Source organism: Lissotriton vulgaris, chromosome 6 (genome assembly GCF_964263255.1).
Source record: "Lissotriton vulgaris chromosome 6, aLisVul1.2, whole genome shotgun sequence".
Taxonomy (NCBI): domain Eukaryota; kingdom Metazoa; phylum Chordata; class Amphibia; order Caudata; family Salamandridae; genus Lissotriton; species Lissotriton vulgaris.
The window spans coordinates 1,883,310,298-1,883,331,552 of NC_141694.1; the positions used below are offsets into that span (position 1 = coordinate 1,883,310,298).

Sequence of the window (21,255 nt, forward strand, 5' to 3'; positions counted from 1 at the left end):
GCGTAGAAGGCTGCACGAGCTGTGCGTATGGCTTTGTGGTATGCTTTGAGCACTACCGGGTATGACTTTTTTTCCTCGTGCTTGTAGTCTTTCCTCCAGTGTCGTTCCGCTCTCTTACATTCTTTCCTCAGTATTTTCAAATTCTCGTCGTACCAAGGGTTGGAGGGGGTGTTACGTCCTTTAGTCCACTTGGCTGGAATAATAGCATCCAGTCCCTTGGTGATCCACTCCTGGAAGGCAGCATACGACGCGTCAATGTCGTTTGTACCCTCAAAGTTAGGTTCACCTAGGCTGGCAGCGAGGTCTATTTTTTGGAGTTTGTGCCAGGGCCGTTTCAGGCAGGAGGCGGGTGCCTTTTTATCGGTTGGGGTAGCGATCGGGATTGAAAATGTGACCAGAGAGTGATCAGTCCAGGCCATGGGTTTGGGAGAGTCAGCTCTGGCTTCTGGGATGTTGGTAAAGACCGGGTCAAGTATGTGACCAGCGACATGCGTGGGAGATTGTACGAGAGGGGTCAGCTGCAGGGCTGATAAGTCCGCTAGGAAATTGCTGATATTAGTGTCCGAGGTGTCGTCTAGGTGGAGGTTAAGGTCCCCTAGGATTGTAAAGTTAGCGGAGCTAGTGATCAGTGCGTGGGCTGTCTCTAGGAACTCCTCTATGAACTTCGAGGAAGGCCCCGGGGGTCTGTAGATAAAAAGGCCAGAAAGGGAGCAGTGGGGGCTCGTGGAGATTTTAAAGCGCGCGCATTCGCTGCCAGTAATGTTTTCCTTTTGGAAAGTGCAGGTGAAGGAAGTTCTATAGATGGCGGCGATGCCGCCTCCTCTAGAGTCTCTATTGATGTAGGTCATGGAGAACCCATCCGGTAGCGTTAGATTGGGGATGCTGGTTAGATCATCTCTAAGCCAGGTTTCACATAAAAACATGATGTCTGGGTTCTCGTCTATTAGAAGCGTTCTTACCTCCGCATGGTGTTTGACCAAGGATCTGACGTTGAGCTGAGAGATAGTGAGTGAAGCTTGGTTCCTTCTGGTAGCTTTGTGGCTCAGTAAGCGTGGCTCAGGTATAGCTAAATTACAGCCCTTACATTGAAGAGCGGTGAGTCCCATGTATCCCTCTAGATTGTCACATTGTGGGCCTGGGTTGAGTGACCAGAGTAGGTTCCTGTCGTATACGTATACTGCCTGTGGTTTTTGTGCAGGGGGTCTGGCGAGAGGCGAGGACTTGGCGAGGACGGGCGAAGACAGGCTTGCCTTAGACGCGCCTTCGGCGCGCCCGTCCGCTGCGCGTCCGGTGATTACACATGCTTTAGTAGGAGAGAGAGGGGCGGGGACGTGGCCTCGGAGTGGGCGTGGCCTCGCTGCACGCCGTCAATGGCGGCAGAGACTGCAGGTGATTGTTATCTTCCTGTGACAGCGCTAGGTCCACTGTTTACAGGGTTCACAAGGCACATCCAGGGGGTGCCAGGTAATCGACGCAGGTGCAGTTTTTAAAAGAAGCAACACAAGTAAACAAATTATCAGTGACACAAAGTTTTTTTTTTTAAATGTAAATAAGCTCTCTCCCGGCTTTCCGCCTCAGGAGGGTAAATAGTTCTGTGTATAGCGCTAGCGATCAGCGCTTTTATACGAGTGGGGCGGGGAGCGTGGCCTCGGAGTGGGCGTGGCCCCGCTGCACGCCATCAATGGCGGCAGAGACTGCAGGTGATTGTTATCGTCCTGTGACAGCGTTAGGCCCGCTGTGTACAGGGTTCACAAGGCACGTCCTGGGGGTGCCAGGCAATCGACGCAGGTGCAGTTTTTAAAAGAAGCAACACAAGTAAACAAGTTATCAGTGACACAAAGTTTTTTTAAAAAAAGTAAATAAGCTCTCTCCCGGCTTTCCGCCTCAGGAGGATAAGTAGTTCTGTGTATAGCGCTAGCGATCAGCGCTTTTACACGAGTGGGGCAGGGCGTGGCCTCGGAGTGGGCGTGGCCTCGCTGCACGCCGTCAATGGCGGCAGAGACTGCAGGTGATTGTTATCTTCCTGTGACAGCGCTAGGTCCGCTGTGTACAGGGTTCACAAGGCACGTCCTGGGGGTGCCAGGCAATCGACGCAGGTGCAGTTTTTAAAAGAAGCAACACAAGTAAACAAATTATCAGTGACACAACGTTTTTTTTTTAAAAAGTAAATAAGCTCTCTCCCGGCTTTCCGCCTCAGGAGGGTAAATAGTTCTGTGTATAGCGCTAGCGATCAGCGCTTTTATACGAGTGGGGCGGGGAGCGTGGCCTCGGAGTGGGCGTGGCATCGCTGCACGCCGTCAATGGTGGCAGAGACTGCAGGTGATTGTTATCGTCCTGTGACAGCGCTAGGTCCGCTGTGTACAGGGTTCATAAGGCCCGTCCTGGGGGTGCCAGGCAATCGACGCAGGTGCAGTTTTTAAAAGAAGCAACACAAGTAAACAAGTTATCAGTGACACAAAGTTTTTTTTTTTAAAGTAAATAAGCTCTCTCCCGGCTTTCCGCCTCAGGAGGGTAAGTAGTTCTGTGTATAGCGCTAGCGATCAGCGCTTTTATACGAGTGGGGCGGGGGGCGTGGCCTCGAAGTGGGCGTGGCCTCGCTGCACGCTGTCAATGGCGGCAGAGACTGCAGGTGATTGTTATCTTCCTGTGACAGCGCTAGGTCCGCTGTGTACAGGCTTCACAAGGCACGTCCTGGGGGTGCCAGGCAATCAACGCAGGTGCAGTTTTTAAAAGAAGCAACACAAGTAAACAAGTTATCAGTGAAACAAAGTTTTTTTTTTTTAAAGTAAATAAGCTCTCTCCCGGCTTTCCGCCACAGGAGGGTAAGTAGTTCTGTGTATAGCGCTAGCGATCAGCGCTTTTATACCAGTGGGGCGGGGCGTGGCCTCGGAGTGGGCGTGGCCTCGCTGCACGCCGTCAATGGCGGCAGAGACTGCAGGTGATTATTATCTTCCTGTGACAGCGCTAGGTCCGCTGTGTACAGGGTTCACAAGGCACGTCCTGGGGGTGCCAGGCAATCGACGCAGGTGCAGTTTTTAAAAGAAGCAACAAGTAAACAAGTTATCAGTGACACAAAGTTTTTTTTTTAAAAGTCAATAAGCTCTCTCCCGGCTTTCCGCCTCAGGAGGGTAAGTATTTCTGTGTATAGCGCTAGCGACCAGCGCTTTTATACGAGTGGGGCAGGGGGCATGGCCTCGGAGTGGGCGTGGCCTCGCTGCACGCCGTCAATGGCGGCAGAGACTGCAGGTGATTGTTATCTTCCTGTGACAGCGCTAGGTCCGCTGTGTGCAGGCTTCACAAGGCACGTCCTGGGGGTGCCAGGCAATCAACGCAGGTGCAGTTTTTAAAAGAAGCAACACAAGTAAACAAGTTATCAGTGACACAAAGTTTTTTTTTTTTAAAGTAAATAAGCTCTCTCCCGGCTTTCCGCCACAGGAGGGTAAGTAGTTCTGTGTATAGCGCTAGCGATCAGCGCTTTTATACGAGTGGGGCGGGGCGTGGCCTCGGAGTGGGCGTGGCCTCGCTGCACGCCGTCAATGGCGGCAGAGACTGCAGGTGATTGTTATCTTCCTGTGACAGCGCTAGGTCCGCTGTGTACAGGGTTCACAAGGCACGTCCTGGGGGTGCCAGGCAATCGACGCAGGTGCAGTTTTTAAAAGAAGCAACAAGTAAACAAGTTATCAGTGACACAAAGTTTTTTTTTTAAAAGTCAATAAGCTCTCTCCCGGCTTTCCGCCTCAGGAGGGTAAGTAGTTCTGTGTATAGCGCTAGCGACCAGCGCTTTTATACGAGTGGGGCAGGGGGCATGGCCTCGGAGTGGGCGTGGCCTCGCTGCACGCTGTCAATGGCGGCAGAGACTGCAGGTGATTGTTATCTTCCTGTGACAGCGCTAGGTCCGCTGTGTACAGGCTTCACAAGGCACGTCCTGGGGGTGCCAGGCAATCAACGCAGGTGCAGTTTTTAAAAGAAGCAACACAAGTAAACAAGTTATCAGTGACACAAAGTTTTTTTTTTTTAAAGTAAATAAGCTCTCTCCCGGCTTTCCGCCACAGGAGGGTAAGTAGTTCTGTGTATAGCGCTAGCGATCAGCGCTTTTATACGAGTGGGGCGGGGCGTGGCCTCGGAGTGGGCGTGGCCTCGCTGCACGCCGTCAATGGCGGCAGAGACTGCAGGTGATTGTTATCTTCCTGTGACAGCGCTAGGTCCGCTGTGTACAGGGTTCACAAGGCACGTCCTGGGGGTGCCAAGCAAACGACGCAGGTGCAGTTTTTAAAAGAAGCAAAACAAGTAAACAAGTTATCAGTGACACAAAGTATTTTTTTTTAAGTAAATAAGCTCTCTCCCGGCTTTCCGCCTCAGGAGGGTAAGTAGTTCTGATTACTGTGCCCCCCTCCCCTCCAGACAACGCATCTTCGCAGAATATGTACACGCTAAGCACCAAAGGTACTAGTAACTCAGTGTACTAAAAATGATAATCACGTGGCCTTACTAAGGCAGCATTCACAACACAAAAAACATTACTATCAGTACGGCCTGCCCAGACCTCGCATCATCGCAGGCTCCACAGAACCTTGTTTTTATAGATACCAATAACTCAGTGAAAACCAAACTAAGTATAACACCTATCAAACCCTACACAATATCCCTTTATTATGCTTCCTTGAAAAACTTATTTTATATCACTTATAGATTTAGTTAAATAATAAAATTTACACTGCATATATGTTCTATCTTCTACTTCAATCATGATTGCAGATGTAAGATATACACTGAGGACAACAGGGTTTACAACTTCGATTCAGCTTTGTATCTACACTACAAACAGTAGAGAATTTAGCCTTGATTTATTTAAGGCACACAAAAAAATACTCCTGTGGCACTGCTAGTATGCACAAGCACCTTTAATCCCCACATCCTGCGAACTATGTTTACAAAGAAAGTACAACACAGTGCCAAAATGTACCTCCACCACTCGTAATACCAAGTACCTCTGGAGTATCACCTTTAACATAGCAACTAGAAATACGTCCCCATTTTGAGAAAGTTAGAATATACTGCGTGAAATGCAATCGTTTAATTTCTTATGGAGAGCAATCAGTAGACAGTTTGCAGAGCAATTGATAATCATTGATGAGTTTTTTTTTATAACCTCAAAATTTATGCAGACCAGTATGTAACACTCAATATTTTGAGTATAGACCGCTCGAACAACGCATCATCGCAGGCTGAGCACCACACGTACCACTAACTCAGTACACCATAAATAATCGCCACATGGCGTTAAGGCAAAATTCAGTTTGCAAAAGACATTCTTACCAGTTCGTTCTGCTTGAACCACGCATCATCGCAGGCTCTACATAAACCGCCCCCACCTCAGTGTACCACAACTCATGAACACTTTACGATAGAATCTTCTATTATTTCATATATAGTGCTCCTTAGTACAGCAGAAGTCAAACTGTTTACGTTTGAATATCTGTGTATGATATGTCTGTGTATTTATTATGTTTATACAATGCTGCTCCTGCGCCCTACCACATTATATTGTGCTATAAATAGCGTATGCAGCCATCTTTCCTCTGACAGTAAGTGTAGACTATTCCTCTTTTTTTTTTTAACCGTATTTATACAGCGCAAAATCAACCCAAAACTTTGTCAGCAATTTACATGAGCACCGTATTTACAGTACATTTTCAGGCACGGGTATATGTCATTACTCTACAATATCAGGATGTGCACGCAATTCCATGCCTCGAACACTGATTTCCAGCACGAAGTTCGACAGTGCACCTGAATGACCACATACGTATATACATTAGCTGCCCTTCATGTGTCAAAAACTGAAACTTAAACCTTTCACAGCCCTGTATTACTACAGCTACAACAATCCACTGAATGTAAAACAAACATTCATAATCACAGAAATGCGTCATATCCACCATCTTTTATGTGTGCAACTATGAATGAATATAGAGTCAGTGATACCCCGTACACATTTATAAGCAATAAGGTAAAAGATATGGGAGAGTATTATAACGGAAGGTACAACACAGTGATACCCCTTACCTTTCATATTGGACATGTTGTGGAAGGAGTAGTTTCTGTCCTGTAACTCCAGTTCTGTAGTAGGGGTATCTCTGTTATAGTCATAATCTAGTGAATAGTCCCGCCCATGTGCGTGGACCCCGGCAATCAAAAAAAATAACCTCTTAAGTTGTCAAAATAATGCAGAAACTGCAAAGACACTTAAGAGAAAATTTAAAGACAAATAATGCAGCCTATATCCACAGGCTACACTGTCCAGTACTTCAACTAGAATTTCCACCAAAAAACACCACACACAACACAGCCTGCAGTTTCTACCATAGAGAAACTTGCCTCCCCCAGTCAAAGACTCTGGAATGATAGAGAGGAAGGTAGGGACAGACAAGCCCCATAGGCTGCCATTATGTGGCTTAAATAGGATACTGTGCCTTTAAGAGAACTTTCCAGAACTTCTCCCAGTATCCCAGAATGCATAGCAGGTCCCTCTTACTTCAGTTCTTTTTGAAGGCGAAGCACGCCAGACCTGTCGCATTCCTGTATGATGAAAAAATCTCCACCGGGGAGGAGGGCGGGCGCTTATGACTATAACAGAGATACCCCTACTACAGAACTGGAGTTACAGGACAGAAACTACTCCTTCTGTAGTAGGGGATCTCTGTGTATAGTCATAATCTAGTGAATAGAATGGCAAGCCCATCCCCACACCAAAGCGGCGGTGGAGAATAATACATAACGCCACTACTGTGCGAACAAATTCCGCAGCGAAGCCTGTCCAACCTGAGCGTCTGCCCTGGCGTCAGTGTCCAGGCAGTAATGCTTAGCAAAGGTATGAACCGACTTCCAAGTGGCTGCCTTGCATATTTCAGCAAACGGCACATTACGGAGCAGAGCCGTCGTGGCAGCTTTGCCCCTGGTGGAATGAGCCTTAGGCTTACCTCCTAAGGTCTTATTAGCTTTCTGATAACACAATTGTATGCAGGACACAATCCACCTAGAGATGGACTGCTTAGAGGTCGCAAGACCCGTCCTGACCGATCCATAATTGACAAACAACTGGTCAGACCTACGAATATCTTTGGTTTTATCCAGATAAAATTTCAAGACCCTCCTCACATCCAGGGAATGGAGAGACCTCTCCGCTGGAGATGAAGGGCTCTGAAAAAACGTAGGCAAAGTTATAGTCTGGTTGATATGAAAATCAGAAATAACCTTGGGAAGAAATTTAGGGTGAGTACGCATAACAACCTTAGCAGCATGAAATACAGTATAAGGTTCATTACAACACAACGCCTGAATTTCACTCACCCTGCGGGCCGATGTAATGGCCACGAGGAACGCCGCCTTCCAGGATAGGTGCTGCAACGAAGCCTTATGAATAGGTTCAAAAAGGCTCCTTCATCAATCTGGACAGCACCACATTCAATTCCCACGAAGGCGAAGGAAGCCTGACAGGAGGGAATACTTTCCTCAAACCTTCCAGAAAGTCTTTGATCACAGGGATCTGGAAAAAGGAAGTCTGAGAAGGGCATTTCCTGTAGGCAGTCAATGCCGCAAGATGTACCTTAATGGAATGGACATTAAGGCCAGACTGCGCCAAATGTAAAAGATAAGGAAGGATGACATCTTCCTTGCAGGTAGTAGGATCATGGTTCTTAGAATGGCACCATATACAAAACCTCTTCCACTTGTAAGCATATGAAGTCCGAGTGGAAGGTCTCTTAGACTCCTTCAGTATGTCCATGCAATCCTCGGGCAGATTCAGATGGCCATATTGCACTATCTCAGGAGCCATGCCGCCAAACTCAAAGACGAGAGGTTGGGGTGTAACATCCGTCCCCCGAACTTCGTGAGAAGGTCCGGCCTGCACGGCAACCGAATGTGAGGAAGGAGAGACCGTTGAAGTAGGTCCGTGAACCACCACTGCCTGGGCCACTCCGGGGCGATGAGTATCATCCGAGTCCTGGATCGGGCCAGCTTGATGAGCACCGCCGGAATCAGGGGAATGGGAGGAAAGGCGTACAGAAAGCTGTTCGTCCAGTTGATCCATAACGCATTCCCCAGCGTCCCTTGTTGGAAGTACCTGGAGGCGAAGTCTCTGCACTTGCTGTTTTCGGCGGTGGCGAACAAATCTACGTCTGGAGTTCCCCACCTTGCGAAGACTTCTCCTAGTACTTCGTCGTTTATGACCCATTCGTGGTTTTCCTGAAGCAGTCTGCTCAGTGCGTCTGCCTGAACATTCTGCACACCTGGCAGATGGGTGGCCGTTATCGTCAGTCCTCTGGCCAGGAGCCAGTGCCAGATCGTCTGCGCCTCCTGTGACAGAGTGCGCGATCTCGAGCCCCCCTGCTTGTTGAGGTAATACATCGTGGTGGTATTGTCCGTCTGTACAAGCAGAGAGTTGGTCTGGAAGGACGGAAGAAAGGCCTTCAGCGCCAAGTGAACAGCCCTGAGTTCCAGGAAATTGATGTGATACGTGGCCTCCATCGGTGACCACGTGCCCTGAATCTGTAGAGTCCCGGAGTGCGCTCCCCATCCCAGAAGAGACGCATCCGTCACGACAGTCTGCGTGGGAATATCCTTGTGAAAGGGAACCCCTCTGAGGAGATTCTCCGCCGAACACCACCACTTCAGAGACTGAAGAGCATGCAGCGACAGTCGAATCTTGTCGTCCCAAGATCCTTTCCTCTGATCCCACTGGTCCTCCAAGCACTCCTGCAATGGTCTCATGTGCAGCCGTGCGTGTGGCGTCAGGAAGATACAAGAGGCCAACGATCCCAGTAGAGAAGATACCGTCCTCACTGTCGTAGATGGAGACGCCATGAGAGCCTGAGCCTTCCGAAGGAGTGATAATCGTCGCTCCTCCGAAGGAGACACGCTTGCTGACAGCGTATTGATGGAGGCTCCCAAGTACAGTATGCATTGGACCGGAGTCGGGACAGACTTGGCCATGTTGATGTGCAGCCCCAACTTGTTCAAGAGAACGCACGTCTTCTGGAAGTGTGCTCGCGCTTCCGAGAAGGAGGATGCCTTGATCAACCAATCGTCCAGGTACGGGTAGACGAACACCTTGTTCTTCCTCAGGTGTGCCGCTACCACCGCCATGCACTTCGAGAACGTTCTCGGCGCAGACTTCAGTCCGAATGGGAGTACTGTGTATTGATAGTGATTGGTGCCGACTTGGAACCGCAGGAACTTCCTGTGTTTGTGTGCAATGGGCACATGGAAGTAAGCATCCTGTAGGTCTATAGCGCAAAGCCAGTCCCCCTGTTGCAACTGAGGGTAAATCTGATGCAACGACAGCATGCGGAACTTTTCTCTGCGAATCCATTTGTTTGCCTGTCGCAAATCCAGAATGGGCCTGAACTCGTTCTTGTCCTTCTTGCGAACCAGGAAGAACCGGGAGTACAGACCTCTTCCTCTCTGAGACCGAGGTACGTCTTCTATCGCCCTTTTCCTCAACAGGATATTCGCTTCCGCCTGAAGCTCGCGCAGCTGAAACTGCGAGCTGACCGGGGGAATAGCTGGAGGAGGGCTGGTGAACCGAAGACTGTATCCATTGCAAACAATATTCAGCACCCACTTGTCCTGAGTAATTTTTCTCCACTCTGCCAGAAAAAGTTGGATGCTTCCCCCTACCGGAGTGGGTAACGGATCCGGGGGAAGTAAGTTCCTAGGGCCTAGGCCCCGCCTGGCCCTTGGGCGCCGGAGCCGACTGCTGGCCTCCCCTGCCCTTCTGCCGCTTCTGGAACGGCTTCCGGAACTGCTGCTGCTGCTGGGAGTGTCCTGAGGCCTGTCCTCGTCCTCGGCCCTGTCCGCCGAACCGCCGTTGGAAGGGGCGGTACTGCTTCTTGGTCTCTTTGGGCTTTTCCAGGCCCACAGCCGTCAGCGTTTCGGCCTCCGCCTTCATGCGGGCCATTTCATCATCAGCATGTTTCCCGAAGAGGGTCTCACCGGAAAACGGCAGATTGGCCACCCTCTGCTGTGCGTCCGGTTTCAGGGACGTAAGCCGGAGCCATGCGTGACGCCGCTGGTTGATCCCGTGGCAAAATCCGTGAGCCGCCAACAGGGAAGAGTCCGCAGCCGCGCTGATTATCTGGTTGGCTACCAGCATCCCCTCACTCAGGACTTCCGTGAAGTCTTCACGCTGCTCCCGGGGCAAATGCTCCGCAAAGCGCTCAAGGGAGTCCCAGAGGGCGCGGTCGTAGCGACCCAACAAAGCCGTGGCACTCGCCGCTTTCATGGAGGTCGCGGAAGTACCACAAACTTTCCTTCCTGCCGAGTCCATCCATCTCGATTCCTTGTCCGGGGGAACCGTGGAGGTCGGGGTGGTGGCATGCTGCTTGCGGGCCGCCGTGACGATGACGGAGTCAGGAGGAGGCTCAGCTCTCAAAAAGGCCGGATCCGAGTCGGGAGCTCGGTACTTCTTAAGTAATCTCGACGGGGCCGCCCTCGTCACAGCCGGGGTGAGAAACAGAGCCATAGCAGGGTCTTCCAGGCCCGGCACCAGGGGCAGGAGAGGACGAGACAGATGCCTCTGATGTAGCGTCTCGAAGATGACCGATGTCTTCGGTGTAGGCACCGTCAGGGATATGCCGAGCTTCGCCGCGCCCCGCAACAGTACGTCCTGAAAGGCCACCAGGTCATCTATCGGGGACACTCTGGTGTCCGGAGACCCCGATAGGGTAGGTGAATAATCCCTGGTCCCAGAGGACCTCGTGTGAGAGCGAGACTCGCGCCTCCTATGGCGGTGCCTCGATCTCGTGGATGATCTGTGCCTCGATCTGTCCTTCCGCCCAGAGCGAGAGCGAGACCTGCCAGCTCGTGGGCGCTCCTTCGGTTTGCGCGGAGGGGTCTTCCTCGGCTCATCACGAGGTGTCTTCGGTTCCTCCCGGGGTTTCGGTTTCGGAGTCCCCTTGGGAGGAGCAGGCAGGGACGGCAGGGAAGTGGACCTCGGAGGAGGAACCTTCGGCTGCGGTGCGGGCCCATGCGGAGGGACCGGAGGTGGAGAAGGGTCCCCTGAAGGCAGTGGTGGCTTGGGCGGAGGGTCCTCCTTAGGCACGGGGGGAGGAGTCGGAGTCCTGGGCCGGGACGGAGTGTACACCTCCGAGTACACCGAGCCCGGTGTCCCTCCAGGCGAGGGGTGCGGAGAGCCATCCCCATCCGCAGGCGACCTCTTCCTCTTGCGACCACCGCTGGAAGCAGCGCGACTCCTGGGACTAGAGTCCCTTTTCCGCCGTTTTGGAGCGGTGACCTGCTCCTCGACGCTGACCGGTGTCTGCTGGACGCAGAACGACGCTTCTCCGGCGTCGAATGACGTTTCCTGGACTCCGGCGTCGAGCGCCGTCCTCTCGGCGTCGACCGTCTCCTCCTCGGCGTCGAACGTCGACTCCTCGACGTCGACCTTCGTCGTCCTCTCGACGTCGGGCGGTCCGCCCTCGACGACGAGCGCCGCCGTCGCCTTGATGTTCCCGACGTCGAGGAGCCCCTCGACGTCGATCGGCGGTGTCGCCGCGACGGAGATCGACGGTGTCGCCTCGACGACGACCGACGGTGTCGCCTCGACGGCGAGCGTCGGCGCCGCTTCGACGGCGAGCGTCGATACACGTCACTGTGCCTTCGGCGTCAGTATGATCTCGACGTCGACGAAGACGATGACGTCGACGGCGGCCTCGACGTCGGTTTCTCCTTCGCCGCCGAACCGTCACGCCGTCTCGACCCGGAGCCCCGGGGAGACGGGGAGCACGCCGTCGTCATCCCTCTCGACGCCGTCGTCGATGCCATCGATGCCGACGGAGAATGGGATCGTTGGCTGGACTTCCTGCCCCTGGGGAGCCCCCCAGGGGCCTCAGCAGAGGCAGAGGGATCCCTCCCAGGCTGCCCAGACCCACCTGCAGCACGTTGACGCCTATCCTCCAGGCCAGCCAGCCTGATCTTCAATCTGTCCCTGAGGGTCCTAGCAGAAAGTTGCTGGCAGATAACACACTCCTCAGGGCCATGATCTTCTGGAAGGCACACGATACAGACATCATGGGGGTCGCTTTTGGCCTTCTTCCTCTCACATGCTGGGCACTTGACAAAAAGGCCAGGCATTTCGGAGCTCCAAAACGCCTAAAAAACAGCACAAAAGTGAGAAGAGAACACCAAGCAGTAACTGCAACACTTTTAAAAGTTAAAAGTGCAAAAAAACTAATTCAATAAACCCTTGCAAAAGGGAGAGCTCAATGCCAGGGTCCTGTAAGCAGGAGCCGGAAAAAAGAACTGAAGTAAGAGGGACCTGCTATGCATTCTGGGATACTGGGAGAAGTTCTGGAAAGTTCTCTTAAAGGCACAGTATCCTATTTAAGCCACATAATGGCAGCCTATGGGGCTTGTCTGTCCCTACCTTCCTCTCTATCATTCCAGAGTCTTTGACTGGGGGAGGCAAGTTTCTCTATGGTAGAAACTGCAGGCTGTGTTGTGTGTGGTGTTTTTTGGTGGAAATTCTAGTTGAAGTACTGGACAGTGTAGCCTGTGGATATAGGCTGCATTATTTGTCTTTAAATTTTCTCTTAAGTGTCTTTGCAGTTTCTGCATTATTTTGACAACTTAAGAGATTATTTTTTTTGATTGCCGGGGTCCACGCACATGGGCGGGACTATTCACTAGATTATGACTATACACAGAGATCCCCTACTACAGAAATGTACAGACATAATGATACATTTGCGTTTAAGACCGGGTGACGTCAGCTCTACAAAACGGACACCCGATTCACTTGATTTTTCATATACTCACAACGGAACTACGACCATAGCTCCGGAATCATGATTTAGATTCTCACGCAGCACTGGCATACGTCACACCAGCCCACTCCGCTTACGCTTCCGGGAAAAAACAAAAACGCATCATTGCCCAGATTTCCATTGTACTGATTTGTTCCAGGTCTAGTTGTCAAAACGGCACACACACACTCCCTCAAGGCTGGTATACACCCACACCACACCCATCTAGCACATGTGTTACTACACATGTGACCCTACCAATAAAAAAGACGGAGCGCACGTGCTATACGCCATTTTAGAGTTGCTCCCATCGCAAGCGCTCTGATGGTCCGTCCTGGTGGTTCAGACGCTTCATGTAGGCCCGAACCACCGAGTACAAGGGCCCACCACTACGTGCCTGGCCTCTTTGGTCACTGAGTTAGTGGTACTGCAAGTACTGAGCGGGTGAGGAACCTGCGATGATGATGGGAGCACAAGTATGTTGTTAGCCATACCGATATCAAGACTCTGCACCATATATCAGATTTCTTGGTGTTAGAGCGGGACTGCATGATGTTGAAGGAGTGCTGTCCACGAAAAGGTGAGCAGTGAGGCCTGGGTGCGCATCGGAGGGAGTCGATGGGCTGCAGCAGACTGGATACAAAAAAGCGGCACAGCGATTTGGACGAACACAGGCCTATATACCGAATCTTATTCCATTAATATATATTTTTTCCAATAGCAGGAACGTTTTTATTATCGGTCAAATGTCCGGTACATAAACTGTGCAAATTGTTGTTTTAAAATGCGAGAGGGAAGGTGTGTGAAAGGGCGATTTAATTCTACTCCACATTCAGATAGCAACAAATACAAATCAGAACATCTTTCTTTTACTATCTTTTAGATGTAGAGCTTCAGGGTGCATTATGTCCCGGCACGTGGAGAAAAACACACCGGTGACAAAAAGGTGAGCTGCGAATGTTCTTTGCAGTCACTCTCTCACTTCCTCTTTCCTTTTGATAAACAAATGACATACAATGTTAACTTCCTTTTTAACTTACAGGTTCTGTTTCATAAATTGGCATTATCCCCCCCCCAAACACCTCCAAAGCTCTACGTTTGTGCATTCTGCGATGATGCTTGGCCATCGTAAAAACGTCTGAGAAGCCTGCTTCGACACGTGGTGCACCCTCTTTGAATCATGCCAATGGCACAAGGTGAGCAAAGAAGCTTGTTTCCGAAATAAGTTATATGTGGAGGGAGAGAGTGGGTAGTGTGCAGCAGCTTCACTGCTTAGGAATGAACAATTACCTCCGAGCTGTGAGAATAGATATTTATTTGCGGGTTTATATAGCGCTTGAATAAACTCCCGTAGGAGTAGCTCCGCGCTAAAAGACAGCAGAAACACAGGCAGGGACAATGATAATAATACAGCACTAGAACAACAGTTAGCTGATATTTAAGTGTCTCATAGCGTAACTAATTGGACCTAAACAAGAAGGTTTTCAGTTGCTTTCTAAAAGCAAAATGGTCGGAACACTGTCTTAGTTGGAGAGGAAGGCTGTTCCATAAGGTAGGACTCACCACTGACAAAGCCTTGCCACCCAGTCTGGTCCTACTGATCTTGGGTACCCTTAGCAGCAGCTGCTCGCTTGACCTAAGTGTACGTGTGGGAACATAAGGAGCAAATTTATTAGCCAAATAGACAGGTCCTAAATCATGTAATCCTTTATGTACCATGCAGCAAGCTTTAAATTTCACTCTTTTGCGAATGGATAACCAATGGAGTTTATCCAACAGGGGTTTAGAGGCAGATCTGGGGGGGGGTATTGAGGACTAGCCTGGCTGCTGTGTTTTGAACCACCTGCAGTCGGTCCAGCACCTCTTCGTTTGCAGACACCAGGAGACCATTACAGTAATGAAGTCGGCTGATCACTAGAGTCTGAACCAGAGTCTTTCTAATGGAGTCCGGAAGGAGCGGGAATACCCTACGGAGGAGTCCTATCATATGAAAACAGGACCCCACCGTAGCATTTCCATGATGTTTCATAGTCAGCTCCGGCTCCAGACGTACTCCAAGGTTCTTGATTACTTGTTTTGGTTCTGGAACAGGTCCTAGTTCTAATGGCCACCAATCAGGGGACCGTTGTAGCTTGGCCTCACCGAAAAGCATCACCTCAGTCTTACCAACGTTACACGGAAGAAAGTTGGAAGACATCCACTGGGATACTGCTTTCATCCCCTCGGAGAAAGATTGTATAACCTCCGGGGTCAGGGATTTAAATGGAAAAAGCAGCTGAGTATCGTCAGCATAGGAAATTGGACAGAAACCAAAAGCTCTTGTTATATCTGCCAGGGGAGCCACATAGGTGTTAAAAAGAGTTGGGCTCAAGCAAGAGCCCAACTCTTTGAATCATGCCAATGGCACAAGGTGAGCAAAGAAGCTTGTTTCCGAAATAAGTTATATGTGGAGGGAGAGAGTGGGTAGTGTGCAGCAGCTTCACTGCGTAGGAATGAACAATTACCTCCGAGCTGTGAGAATAGATATTTATTTATTTGCGGGTTTATATAGCGCTTGAATAAACTCCTGTAGGAGTAGCTCCGCGCTAAAAGACAGCAGAAACACAGGCAGGGACAATGATAATAATACAGAACTAGAACAACAGTTAGCTGATATTTAAGTGTCTCAGGGCGTAACTAATTGGACCTAAACAAGAAGGTTTTCAGTTGCTTTCTAAAAGCAAAATGGTCGGAACACTGTCTTAGTTGGAGAGGAAGGCTGTTCCATAAGGTAGGACTCACCACTGACAAAGCCTTGCCACCCAGTCTGGTCCTACTGATCTTGGGTACCCTTAGCAGCAGCTGCTCGCTTGACCTAAGTGTACGTGTGGGAACATAAGGAGCAAATTTATTAGTAATCTTAACCTCATCCGACCGGAAATCACCCATGGTGACACATTGGGTACGGTCAGAGAGAAAGCTCTATATCCAGTCCAGCGCCTTGCCACCCAGTCCATTCACAGTCAGTCGTTCGATCAAGATTTTATGAGAGATGGTATCGAACGCTGCCGATAAATCTAGCAGCACCAGGACAACGGAGATACCCCTGTCCTGGTACATACGAAGGTCATCAGTTATCGACAGCAGGGCCGTTTCAGTACTATATTTCGGCCTGAAACCTGACTGTGAAGGATCAAGGCTTCCCGATTGTTATAGGAAGTTGGACAAATGCTTATTTGTGTGCTTTTCAATGATTTTCCCCAGAAAAGGCAGCAGGGAGATGGGTCTAAGATTGGACATATTAGTTCATGGGATGGTGGTGTTCTTCCGGATAGGTCTAACTAGAGCCTTTTTCCACTCTCGTGGGACACATCCCGTTTTTAACGAGAGGTTCACCAAGCTCTGAATATCCGGACCCAGTACTCTCCCCACCGCTCCCATTGATCTTGCTAGTAAAGATCGGAAGGGCTCCCATTTTTGATGTTATCAATCAACATCTCTACCTCTGGCAGAGTGATATTAGGAAAGCCATGGAATGTATCAGAATTAGTAGCAATTGCTTGCACCGGCATGTGAATATCCTGACTATTTATAGGAGGAATAGATGCCTCAATCTTCTCATAGATAGCATCAATCTTATCGGTGAAAAAACTTGAGATGTCGTCACAAAGAAGTTGGGACGACATGTCAGCACTTTCACATGCCACTGGTTTTAAAAGATAGATTACAACAGTCTGAGGGGCAGATTTACAAGCCCCTTGCGCCACTTTTGTGTCCCTTTTAACATGGGAAAAGTGGCGCCAGGAGGTTGTAAATCTGCCTCTGACTTCCCAAGAAAAACACACCTCCGGACTCTGCGAGTCAATGGGGTGCAACAGTCTAGGTAGGCAATATTGAGAACTCACCGCTATGCAGTGGGAGTGCATGGCATATACTACTTCGGAAGAAAAACAGCGCACAGACACCACCTTACAGAGGAACTTGATGAAATACATTATCCTGAGTGTACAAATAAATAAAGCAAAAATACATGTGTGCAGTTGTACGTACTATGCTATTACTAACTCTATATACTATCTTTCAGATCACTAAACTAGAGGGTGCACTATGAACCAGCAGGTGCTTGGACACACAACGGAGGCAAAAGGTGAGCTACGAGTATTTTCTCCAGTATTAACTGCTCCATCTATAACTTTCTCTCTATCACAGTTTTACTGTCGTTTTTTTTTCTCTTTCTCTCTCTCACATCGTTTTTCATTCTCTTTTAAAGTTATGGACGCTGCTGTCCACTCTGCCGTGTGCAACGAAAGCGGAGTTCAAGTAGTGAACTCTGTTGGTCACAGTGTTTACACAAGGTAAGCAGAGAGGCCGAGATATACAATGCTTCTGATTAAATGCATTATAAATAAAAGAGCTTATTTACAAGCCCCTTGCGCCACTTTTGCGTCACATTTAACATGGGAAAAGTAACACAAAAGTGGCGCAAGAGTCTTGTAAATAAGCCCTAAAGAATATTGTCCTGCATTATGACTTGATCTCTAACCTAATTCTGTCTCATCTCTAAATCATTTTAAAGAACTGTTGGTCCATAGGGTAAATCTGATGCAGTAGGCACTTCCATACAGACACTTCTTGAACGCGGGCATATAAGACAGGTGAAATGTATCAGGCACACTGCAGACGTGCAAATAACCAAATATCGCCAAGTATTACCTTAACTTGTAATGTTTGACCTCATTTAGTCACATCAATCTAATTTTGAACACTTATTTTCCTTTTTGCTTTGCAGATTACCTACCCTACTTCTATTGGAGTCCATATCACATTTTGTTGAATTGTTCTTTTAAAGTTATGTTTCTAGTTATTTATTACATTATCTTTAAGTAACGTTTCGAGTTATTTATTATTGTTTTAATAAAGTTAATTTTAAAAAGTATATAAGTCTTCTTTTTCTGACATTTCACTATTATTTAGTGTGATAATGACATAGTTAGAAAACATTTAAAATACAAATGATATTTATAATTTGAAGTATAATACTAAGGCTAACTCTTTACCAGATCTTTACCAGAGTCTACAGCTACGACTAACGGTTCCTATGAAAAAGTTTTAAAACTCCAGCACAGTAACTGTTTCGATCAGCAACAGTGTGGTGAACTTCTAACCTCTGTGCTCATTTAAGTGTTCCATGAACTGTTACTATGGTAAAAGGCAGAAAGCCGTTTGGGGCTAGGGTTCAAAGGTACTGGCTGTACAGAAACCGTTATATTTATCCAGGATCCTCTACATTACAGAAAGGAAAGCCAAGTAAAACACTGTGTACCAGATTTACAACACCCTTGCACCACTTTCGCGTCACTTTTCCCATCTTAAAAGTGATGCAATAGTAACGCAATGAACTTGTAAATCTGCCCCTATGCACATTACGAGCAAAACAAGTACACAACTCATTCAATTCTTTATCGATCACAATTAGGCAGTGCTGCTTCACGATTCACAATGAACTTCAATAAATACTTCATGCCTATTTAAACGGAAGACGAGATTGTCGACATTACAAAACTTAGTGGCATATATACAAAGACAGAGTTAAAATTGTCGTCGCATTAATACCTGCAAACTACAACAAAAACTCAGAAAATGGATTTCAAAATCCTTTGATATCTTACTGGAAGATTTTCTCAACATTGCTGTTTCCTATACAAGACTGAGAGCCAACTCCCGGGCAATAAAATAAATGGTTGTGGGGGGGCTCCAAGGCCCCCCCCTGCAAAATTAGAAGTGTGGACCTCAACGACCACCCTCAAGCCCCGGGAACCACCACCCCCGGGGATTTGTGTATTGTGGGGGGCAGACTGCATGTTCCTCCGCCTGGAGCCCTAGAGGGCCCTGGGGATCGCCACGCCCTAGGGCCGGCTCCTGGAGTATACCGGGGTGCCTAACCCCGAGACACTGCTGTTTGCTATGAGAAGGCGGGAGTCTCGCGACTCCCACCCTCGCATAGCAAACTTAGTTTGGATTTTGAAAGACACACCAGTGAAATCTATTCTCACTTTAAAAATCCAAACCAGATTGCTTTTCCACATGCAAGTTAGCATCTCCTCATGTGGAAAAGCAATGCCGGCTCCTGAAGGACGCGCGGAGCCGGCGGACCGTGGGGGCATTGTGGCTCCCCCCACATTCCCCAACATTTTTCATAAGACCCGGGGATAGGGTCCCCAGGGATATTCGAAATTACTGATAGGGACTATTTTTTTAAGGTAAAATTAAAAGTCATGCACCCAGCGCAGCGCTCAGTGCAGCACCCTGGTGTGCACGCGCTGGATGCACGACTCAATCTGTAGGGTGCGCGACTCCAGCGCCTTTGGTGCACAACTTCTACGCGTTTGGGTGCCGGCATTGCTTTTCCACATGGGGAGCTACTAACATGCAGCTCCCCATGTGGAAAAGCAATCGGATTTACATTTTGAAAGATAGAACAGATTTCCTTGCTATGGGAGGGCGGGATGGACACCCCGGGGACCTGCAGGAGCCGGCCCTTCTACAATGCATAAAGCCACAGGGAGTGGTGGTCCCCGGGTCTTTGGAGACCTTGCAGCCCTCCCAACCATTTTTTTTGTAGCCCCGGGGTAACGGGCCCTCAAGTGCCCCTGGAGGTGGGCCACGCAGTCCCCCCTTCCACAATACATAAAGCCGCAGGGGGGTAGTGGTCCCAGCGGCTTTGGGGACCGCTCCCCCTACAGGTCTAGAGGGTAAAATTATTTCTACCCTGCCCCCTTTCTACGTTTTGCACACATATTCCACTGACTTCCTCAGCCACGCTTCTACCGAGGCACAAAATGGCTGCCAACAGTTCCTGGTTTCGAATGTTGACAACCACTTGACAGCCAATTAACATTCATTGCGTGATCGGAAGGGTGCACTTATGGTACGAAGACGAGGCGCGCAGACTCCGTGGATACACTGCACCCATAGATATATAAATGATTTTAACTGTAATTTCCTCAGTAACTACTGAACAGATTAACACCATTTAAGCAAAAGGCACAAGTCTGAACTGAGGACAATGGGTCATCAAGTACAATTTCCTAAAAACCTCAAAGAGCTATTAAAAATATTTTTAAGAGAATGCAGGATGACAGAGTGTGGCTTGTGACTGGAGTAACACCCCAACGACCTTTCAAAGAAGATGAGCTGAGAGGTGGAAGAAAAAGGAAGATGAGGTGGATAAAGATGAAACAGATGGAAGGCAAGATACATAGGGTGAAGACATAGTCAACAAGGGGATGACTCAAGGAGCTGTGAAGAACAGGCTGAAGGGGTGAATGGAGCAGGAAGTGACTTTACATAGGATGATGACAAACTGGACCAGCCGCTTAAAGATCAATCAGCATTGTGTCAGTACTCAAGTCGATTCTTCATTTTCTATTGTTTCAGTTGGAAGGGGACTGGGTTGTATCCTGCATAGAGTACAGGAACCAGCCAGAGCATGTCCTTCTGCTAGAGTTAGGTGATAACCTTCTGCAATGGGGCATTTGTTGACTGCACATGGGGGACACAAATATGCACCGGTTCTGAATACAAATGTTACCTGTATTAGACTCAGACCTTCATTCATGAGTAATTGTGACTAGGTGCAGATGATATTCCCGTAATGCCTAATGTACAGACTTCGCCACTGATGCAGCCATTGCAGGAAAAGTGGGGCATTTATGAGCTGTGTGGTGCTCCTCTTTTCTAGAAGAAGCACGATTCCCACGTGTGTTAGAATAAATGTAACTCTTCAAGGTCTTAATCTAGACACTTCTACCTAGAGGTCCCCAGCAAGACATGAGAGGTCATTATCCAGGTATTTCAGCTACAGTTCCCTCAGAAAACTACATTTACCATGATCACCCTTAAATAATCCTTCGGAAATGGAAAGAGTCCCCTCCACATCTACAAATAAGAGACTGGCTTAATGACAGAAGATAGTAGCACATCAGTCAAGGTGTTTCCAGAAGAACTTCTATAATCAATAGGCTGTCTATTCAAGGAGGTGAGCAGTGCCTTGTGCGTCTGACGATGGAGCGACCATGCCAGTCAAGGGCTTCAAGAGTGCTCCCATGATGGAGAAGAGTGGACGAAGGCGGGAGTTTGTACTGGTAAGTACGGGTGTCACACACAGGTCACGAGGATCAAGCAGGTACTGTCTGCTACAGGCACATGAGGTTCTGCAGTAGACAAGTCGTGTTTATGTGACCATGCACTGTACTAATACAGCACATTGCAAGGACACTGTATGTACATAACATGCATTCACTGGGGTACATCTGTGCCCCTCCATGAACTCTTTAGCCAGCTCAGCAAACCAACCCTGCAGGTAATCTGAAATGAAAAGCTGAGGCCCACAGTAACAAAAGTCCAGAAATTCAAAGGCCGGTCAGTTCCATTGATGTGGTGATATAGTCTCTGCAGTGTGAGGTCAGAG

At 48.8% G+C, this 21,255-nt stretch overlaps 1 protein-coding gene across 3 annotated transcripts in view; it reads right to left on the reverse strand.

Moving 5' to 3' along the window:
- Positions 1 to 21,255, reverse strand: part of LOC147709768 (uncharacterized) — a 353,428-nt gene that overhangs the window by 53,933 nt on the left and 278,240 nt on the right. The gene's annotated exons all lie outside the window — the stretch shown is intronic.